General features: G+C 39.8%; 1 pseudogene; it reads left to right on the top strand.

Annotated features, from left to right (window-relative positions):
• The first annotated feature begins 2,513 nt into the window (after positions 1 to 2,513).
• On the top strand, positions 2,514 to 3,416 carry LOC116879627 (annotated as a pseudogene).
• Positions 3,417 to 7,841: the final 4,425 nt, after the last annotated feature.

Genomic DNA, 7,841 nt, shown 5'->3' with positions numbered 1-7,841 from the left:
GCCTCTCTTAACTTGAGGTTATTCTCGTGGGGAAATCAACCAAGTACAAAAGCGAAAGTAATGTCTTCAACTGAAACAACAACAGCTAACTGGCCTTGAGAGAGCACTAAGTGGTGATCCCAGAACTCAAGGCCGAGGATGAGGAGTACAGTGAAATCATAACTAAAAGGATGGCCTTGAATTTGTAAACATCAAAAATAGGTTGTGAGGTGAAATCCAAAACAGGTCAGCGTATATAGATTAAGACAGAGGCTCTAAATCCTAGGGTGTCTATGGGAGGTGTCACTCCCACATGGTTCTCCCAACTCCCTGTCCCCCAGGTTATACCCTTGTGTAATTCCTCCTCCTGGAGTACAGACCGAATCCGGGATTATGAGGAGATATCAATCTTATGATTAGCTTACATTATATGACAAATGTGAAGAGATTTTATAGATATCCTTAAGGTCCGTAATCAGTTGGCTTTGAGTTGATTAAAAGAGACATTATCCTGGGTGGGTCTGACCTTATCAAGTGAACCTTTAAGGCTGGCCTTCAAGCTGGGGGAAGACCTAGGAAAGGAGCCCTCTGGCCTGTGGAACATACCCTCCAGGAGCTGAGAGTAATCCCCAGCCAACAGCTTGCCAGAAAATGGGGACCTGAGTTATACAGCTGCAGGAGGGTGAATTCTGCCAACAACCGGAGGAAGCCTGGAAGCCAGTTTCCCTAGTTGAGCTCCCAGATAAGGGTGCAGCCAGCCAACACCTTAATTTCACCCATGTGAGACGCTCAGCTGGGAACCCAACTAAAACATGCCAGATTCCGATGCTTGGGAACCGGAAGATAATAAATTAAGGTTGCAGGATGCTACGTTTGTGGTCATTTGTTATGCAGCAGCAGAAAGCAAATATACCGCCAAAGGCCACAGCATATGGTGCATGCCCCCTTGCACGCTAGGAGATCCTAGTGGTTTTGAAACACTGGGCAGGACCTGCCACCTATTCTCACTGCTCTATTTGCCTTGGGTGCTGTTATCCCTGACTTGAGCTTCGTGTCTAAATAGCCCTTCGTCTACCTATCTTGTGTGCACACCTTCTATAATTAAATGTAATAAATGTTTTTCTATTCCCATCTTGATGATGATGCAATGATCTCTACAAAGGATTTGCATGTTAATTTGTTTTGTCCTCTAAGGTAGACTCCTAAACCCCAAAGCCTAGCAGCTGCTTTTCTGCTAGGAATCCCAAGTTGCACTTATAAACAGAATAAGGAGTAGAAGAAATTAGAGACCGGCAACGGCGAGATTTAAAGTTCCTGGGGGAGCGGTAAACCTAACAGAAAACCTGTAGTTTGTCTGCGTAATCACACAGACCATTTAGATCTGGGGGTTATTGTTTAGTTAGCTCAGAATTATATAGAGGCCTCAAGAGATCTTATTTTGGTGATTTCGGAGTCTAAAGCGGTATATTTCTGTGTCATTCGATTGCAGCCGGAATCAAAATACACTGCAAGATAGACTCACAACCCTCTATCTCATTGCAGTGCCAGCCCCAAAGCTCCCCCTATTCCATCCAAAGACAGATGGACAACAAACGTCCTTCTGTTATTGGTACACAGCTCAAACTGAATGGGATTTATCAGGATTTTGCATCTAATCCCTCTTCTTAAGGGACTCTGGCTGTTAGCTTTGGCAGACAAGAGAAGGGGAACCAGCTGTTTGAATGCTGGAGGGCAGAGTTCTTAAGTTAAAAAACTTTTTTAATGACTTTCGTTTTCTTGCACTTGCAGGTGACAATCTAAGCATGAGCCTTTCCAATCAGTGTCGGCAGGTTTGAATTATGAATTAATCTCCATAGCCAAGCCCTGCCCCCCTACAGATACACCCAACATGTGCCAACTAAATCTTTAGTAACAAGCCTCTCTGTGCTTTTTACCCTAGAGAATAAAGCAAGTATGAGAATTTCTGAATAACAGTGATTTTTAAAAAATGTATTCATGAAGTAACATTTTTATTTTAAAATTTCCATAAAAAGCATTCTCTCCTGGTGTGGAACATCCGGCTTATGAACGTACTTGCAAAGCCTCCAGCTGTTTCTCTTCATTTCCCCCCCCCCATCAATTCCAACCAGCATCTTAAAAAGGCACAATAGGATTTTCCCAAATAATCACCAACACATGATGAAATTACTTCTCCAGATCTCAAAACTCCAGCAAAGAATTCGGAGGGGCTTACTATCTCATTTGCTAATAGTGCCCTATTCAGAGTTACCTACAACAGCCCTACAGTCAGAGCAATAATTTTTCGTTGCCACACTCCGGGGGTATCCAGTTATCTTAACAATTGTCATGAAATTCTGAAAGAAAAATTAATTTAAATCTGCTCTCATAAAAACAACAATAAAAAAAATGACTAACATGTATTCTGTTATCCTGAGGATAACAGAATGGGAGAAGTCCTAAATCAGAAGTGGAAAATAAGACATCATAATTGCAAAGGGTCTGGCTGTTCTAGACTAAGGCAATGACTCCCAAACATGACTGTGCATAACAATTCGCAGAAAGAGGTTGAAAATGCATATTCCCAGGTCCACACCATACCTTCTGAATCAGAATTCCTGAGGTAGAACTGGGGATCTGCATTCATACAGCAGTCGCCAGGTGTTTCTGATGGAGCTAGACCATAAACAGCAGTTCAGGAACCACAAAAATTAGGAGCTATATCAATACATCTCATTGATTTGATAACATTAATTATAGTGTAATCTTGAGAACAAGCTATTCTAATTACTTAAAATTAAAAAGAGAGACTTTCAGTCTGAGCCCTTGCATTTAACTTCCCATTCTCCCAAATTCCCAACGGAATGACCAGAGGAATTTGAAAATCCTGGAAAATCTGTTCAGCTTTGAATATCAGGAAAGGAAACCAAACTCTTGTGGGAAAAGTCAAGGCATTTCTGCAGAATATATCACAAGCAAGAGTGGACTGGGAGACATCCCAGTCACTCCCACTAAAGCCCAATCCCTTCCTGACACTCAGTTCCTGTCCCCAACCCTCACTGCCCCCCTGCCCCCCTTCTCCTGCTGCAACCTTCCAGCAGGTCCCCTATCCAGAACCTCCACTCTTTCCACCCCTTTGCTGATGCAAGTAAGGGGGACGGTCTGTTTCCTGGTGGCACTGAGGATTACAGCTGTATACGAATTTAACAGAGAAACAGCAGGAAGACCCTTACTACCGTCCAGGGAATCACTGATGATTTTGATAAAAAGAAACTAGTGCAGACGTTTAAGAAGAAAATTGCCTGCATTTGTCCTGTGATTGAACATCCAGAATATGGAGAAGTAATTCCACTATGGGGTGACTAGTATGAGACATTTGCCAGTTCCCGGAAGAGACTGGATTGGCTAAGGACGACCAGCTGAAGGTTCATGGGTTTTAAGTCTTTTGGTTCATGGAAGCTTAAGTGAGGATTTCCTTGCAATGAGTAGAATTGCCCTTCTGTCCCTTGTCACAAGCTGTAAAACCTCATATCTTGTACACTGTATACATTTGGGGTCTGCTTCTAACTTGAACTAGTGTAACTCCTTCCTGAAATAACTGAAAAGAGAAAAGAAAAGAAAACAAAGACTGGATTGAGAGAATGTCTGGCAAGCTCACAAATCCAAACCAACCCTAAGCACAGAGCAGCACAGGGCCTAGAGGAAAGATGGACATTAGGACAATGGTGGGTTTGGGAGGGAGGCTGCAAATCTAGAGCTAACAAGGATGAGATTACTCTGCATAGTTGGCTCCCATCTTACCCTTGAACTAGAGAAGAGGGGCAGGGCCACAGCTGGCCTCTAAAGAGACAGGCTGTGCCAGTTAGTGAACAGAGACATTATCCCAGCCCACAAAGAGGGAACAGACTCTCTTTGGCATAGGGGTAAAACTCCCTGATGTGGCTGGCCCAGGCTTTCATTCACAACCTACACTGCACAGGGAATTGCCCTGTCCTTTGTCAATATACAGCTACAGTAGAGCTAACTCTACCTTCTTTATTTCTCCTTCTTTCCTTCCTTCTCTTCTTCCTTCCTCCTTTCCTGTTTTTCTTCCTTTCTCCCTCTCTCTTCTTCCCTTTCTCTTGTCATTTCCTCTTTCTTCTTGATTTAGACCAACACAGTCCTTGAAGGAAATCACACAAATCTCCAAGTATGGAAAAGCTTATAATCTCCTCCCCCCATCTTACTTATCCAGTCACTCCCTCATTCCCTATCCTACCCAGGCATGCTTATTCCTAAGGATAAGCAAAGAGAAAATTATAATATAAAGATTAAGTAGCTTAAAAGAAAGCAATCAAAGTGAGTAGGCAAAAAAAATATGCCCTTCCAGAATGGCTTTCTTAGTGAAAGTTAGGAAAAACCACAAAATATCTCTAATGTGTACTTTCTAAAAGATCCAAAGACATTTTATCTACTTAATAAAGAGCTTGGAGTTATAACCTGGGAGCAGGAAAACCTGCTTTGAGATGAAAAATATGACCATCAAGTTTTCTCATGCCATGGAATTTGTGAACACAAGATGAGATTCTGTAGAATAAGAATCAAGGCATGAGTAAAATAAGCTAGAGAAATTCTTCCAGAACTTCTAGGAAGAGTAGAAAATGTTGCCAGAAAAGTTTAAGCCTTTAGAAGACAGATCGAGGAAAGCTAAAATAAGTTTTTTAACAAGTCTAAAAGGAAAGAATTTAACAGATGGAGCACCAAAAGTAAAAAAAAAAAAAAAAAAAAAAAAAGGAAGACAAAGACTAAGTGAGGGTGGCCAAAAGGTGCAAACCTCCAGGTATGAAATAAATAAGTCATAGTGATGAAATGTGCAGCACCATGACTATAGTTACCAATACTATATTGCTTATTTGTAAGTTGTCAAGAGTAGATCTTCCAAGTTCTCATCACAAGAAAACAAATTTGTAACTATGTATAGTGATAGATGTTAAAAAGAATTAGCGTCAAAAAATGGGCAGAAGATATGAACAGACACTTCTCCAATGAAGACATACAAAGGGCTATCAGACACATGAAAAAATGTTCATCATCATTAGCCATTAGGGAGATTCAAATAAAAACTACATTGAGATACCACCTTACACCAGTTAGAATGGCCAAAATTAGCAAGACAAGAAACAATGTGTGTTGGAGAGGATGCAGAGAAAGGGCAACCCTCTTATACTGTTTGTGGGAATGCAAGTTGGTACAGCCACTTTGGAGAACAGTGTGGGGATTCCTCAAGAAATTAAAAATAGAGCTTCCCTATGACCCTGCAATTGCACTACTGGGTATTTAGCCCAAAGATACAGATGGAGTGAAAAGAAGGGCCATCTGTACCCCAATGTTTATAGCAGCAATGGCCACAGTCGCCAAACTGTGGAAAGAACCAAGATGCCCTTCAGCGGATGAATGGATAATGAAGATGTGGTCCATATACACTATGGAGTATTATGCCTCCATCAGAAAGGATGAATACCCAACTTTTGTAGCAACATGGACGGGACTGGAAGAGATTATGCTGAGTGAAATAAGTCAAGCAGAGAGAGTCAATTATCATATGGTTTCACTTATTTGTGGAGCATAACAAATAGCATGGAGGACAAGGGGAGATGGAGAGGAGAAGGGAGTTGAGGGAAATTGGAAGGGGAGGTGAACCATGAGAGACTGTGGACTCTGAAAAACAATCTGAGGGTTTTGAAGGGGCGGGAGGTGGGAGGTTGGGGGAACCAGGTGGTGGGTATTAGAGAGGGCACGTATTGCATGGAGCACTGGGTGTAGTGCAAAAACAATGAACACTGTTACGCTGAAAAGAAATAAAAAATAAATAAATAAAACAAACAAACAAAAAAAGAATTAGCATGGTGATGGTTCTGAGCTATATGCATGTATCAAATCAAGATGGTGTTCACTTGAAACTAATACATTGTTATTTTTCAAAAAAAAATGTAGATAAGAAGAAAAAGCAATAGAAAATAAAATTCATCTATGCTGAAAGAAAGACATGTGACTCCAAAGAGAGTGGGCATAGTCATTAAAACAGACTTAAATTTGAAACAGCCTGATCAAATATTTAAATTTCAAGGCTAAAGAAAAGATTTTACAAGCATCAACACAGTGGGGTGAAGACAAGTGACTTACAAAAGAAAAATATATACTTTCAAGTTGGCACCAAACTTTTCTGGCAATACTAAATGGCAGAAGATCATGGAGGATTGTCTTCAGAGTTTAAGAAACCCATTGTATTATCCAAGAATCCTATATCCAATCAAGCTCATGCATGGAGAAAAGGAAAGAAAAGACGAAATGTAATACCTATGAAGATTTCCAGAAAAATTACAAAAGGAAAGTGGCAGTTGATGGAGATAAAAGTCAAGATCAGCAACCTAAGAGGGAAGGGGCACCTGGGTGGCTCAGTCAGTTGAGCATCCAACTTTTGATCTCAACTCAGGTCTTGATCTCGGGTTATGAGTTCAAGCCCTGGACTTGGAGCCTTTTGCAGGGCTCAAACTCACAACCCAGAGAGAAAGAAAGAAACCTAAGAAGAGAGAAGACAGTATATAAAAAGAGGTAGTGCTTTTAGTGTGGTTAACATGTGCCAAGCAAAAGTGCTTTACATTTAGTAACCCAGCAATACTTAAGAGGTAAAATCTATAATGCATTCATAAAAGGTATAAATTTTATGTGCTATATACAAAGACACTTCAGAAAAACAGCAAAATCCAGTGAGACAATGAAAAAATTGATAAAATATAATCATGGAAAGGAACATTTAAAGGTTTCTCAGTCTCCAGTCATTCAAGACAAAAGTCAAGTATATAAAAAACTGGATATTGTATTGTTAATTTACTAGATAGCAAATTGTAAATTATAGCAATATAGAAATATGTGAGACAAATTGTGTTTAAGGACACTGCCTACAGAGCTATACAACATGGATTCCAAATGTGTTTCCCCCACTTAGCTAGCTGAATTTTGGGCAAAATATTATAAACTTTCTGCCTCAGTTTCCTTATTAGAAAGTGAAGAACATAACTGTTGTGATGATTAAATATATTTATACATATGAAATACTAATAATGGTGCCCAGCTTATTATAATCAATATTAATTGCTACCACAATAGCAACCAATGATAGTATACATGGAATTTTTTTTAAAGATTTTGTTTATTTACTTGACAGAGATCACAAGTAGGCAGAGAGGTAGGCAGAGTGAGAGGGGGAAGCAGGCTCCCTGCTGAGCAGAGAGCCAGATGCGGGGCTCGATCCCAGGACCCTGGGATTATGACCTGAGCTGAAGACAGAGGCTTAACCCACTGAGCCACCCACGTGCCCCAATATATATGGAATTTTGAACTTCACTAACAGAATGTTCTTTCTTTCCAAAGATATCTTAGGGATATTTACAAAAAATCACAACTCAATGTGTCACAGAAAACTCAATAAATTATTAAAGGTAGAAATTGTATGAATCATGTATCTAAACACAATAAAATTCTAGGAGTAAATGGTAAACAAACAAAAAAGGTCAGTCTACAAGGAAATTTTAAAACCTGCTCCTATATAACTCCTGAATAAAAGAAGAAATCAAAGTACATTTATAAATTCTCTAGAATATGACCCCATGATATGTCTGTACATCAAACCTAAATGATCATGGTAAAACAAGAAAACATTTAGAATACAACAGCGAAGAACACCTTTGTGACTTTAGAATAAGCAAGATTTTTTTAACAAGAAAAAAAAAGCACCTCTTCAAAGGAAATAAAAATGTAATACATTGGATGATATTAAGATCACAAAACTACGTTCATCAAAAAGACACCATTGAGACAATGAGCAG

This window comes from Lontra canadensis, unplaced genomic scaffold (genome assembly GCF_010015895.1).
Source record: "Lontra canadensis isolate GAN:19392208 unplaced genomic scaffold, GSC_riverotter_1.0 scaffold62, whole genome shotgun sequence".
NCBI classification, from domain to species: domain Eukaryota; kingdom Metazoa; phylum Chordata; class Mammalia; order Carnivora; family Mustelidae; genus Lontra; species Lontra canadensis.
The sequence above is the reverse complement of the archived record's forward strand: the minus strand, read 5'-3'. Positions and strand labels throughout refer to the sequence as shown.